Consider the following 831-nt stretch of genomic DNA (forward strand, 5'->3'; position numbering starts at 1 on the left):
CCCCCCGACCCCCCCCCCCCCCCCCGCCCTGAGAGAAGAGGCGCCGCGGGCGACTCACGCGTCGAATTTGTTGTTCATCCTCCTCAGTCGCTCGCTCTCGGCCGCCTTCCCTCCCCCTCGGCCCGGCTACTTCCGCGCCGCGACCGACCGTCCTCCTTCACTTCCGGCCGCGCGGAACCTTCCTTCTCGGAGGCGGTTTCCGGACGGGTCCTTTGACAATGCAGAAAGGGATAGCTTCAACTTCCGGTAAGAAAAGAAGGGAGAAGCCGCCGTTGTTCACAGACAGGGGTCGCTCTAGGCTTGAGCTTTTTTGTCGATAGGGCAGGAGGCGCGCGTCTTGCCCGGCTTCCGGTTTGGGCTGGGTCGCTAGGGTTGGGCCAAGCGGCGACGGCGCATGGGCGAATGAGGGGGAAACCGTCAGCCTCGTGAAGCTCCGGGTGCAGGGTCTTCGGAGTTGGAGCCGATGTAATGATTCAGCTGGGGTTGTCGGGTTGCCAACTCCAGGGGGGGAATGCCTGGGTTTCTGGGGTGGAGCCAGGGTAGAGCGGGGTTTGGGGTGGGACCTCAGCGGGGTGTAATGCCTTAAAAGTCCACCCTCCAAAGCAGGCATTTGCTCCAGGAGGGGGACTCTTCTTTCGCCCGGAGCAGCGCAGTTCTGATTCCGGGAGCTCCTGCAGAAGGCGTTGCAAGAGTCAGTTTTTTGAGCTGCTTTCTGGATAGCGCAGGGAACGGGTCCTGTTGGCAACAGAGGGGAGGACTCGCAATGGATGGGTTTAAGTTTGGTGCGTTTTTTAAAAAGTTTATTAAAACCATTTCGAACATCTATATAAA

General features: G+C 59.7%; 1 long non-coding RNA gene across 1 annotated transcript in view; it reads right to left on the minus strand.

Annotated features, from left to right (window-relative positions):
• LOC107112963 overlaps positions 1-173 on the minus strand; it is a 5819-nt gene extending 5646 nt beyond the window's left edge. The window contains exon 1 of the long non-coding RNA XR_001482601.1: positions 59-173. This is a non-coding gene — a long non-coding RNA (uncharacterized LOC107112963). The remainder of the gene's footprint in view (positions 1-58) is intronic.
• Between the last annotated feature and the right edge of the window lie 658 nt (positions 174-831).

Source organism: Gekko japonicus, unplaced genomic scaffold, assembly GCF_001447785.1.
Source record: "Gekko japonicus isolate JY-2015 unplaced genomic scaffold, Gekko_japonicus_V1.1 scaffold7598, whole genome shotgun sequence".
Taxonomy (NCBI): Eukaryota; Metazoa; Chordata; class Lepidosauria; order Squamata; family Gekkonidae; genus Gekko; species Gekko japonicus.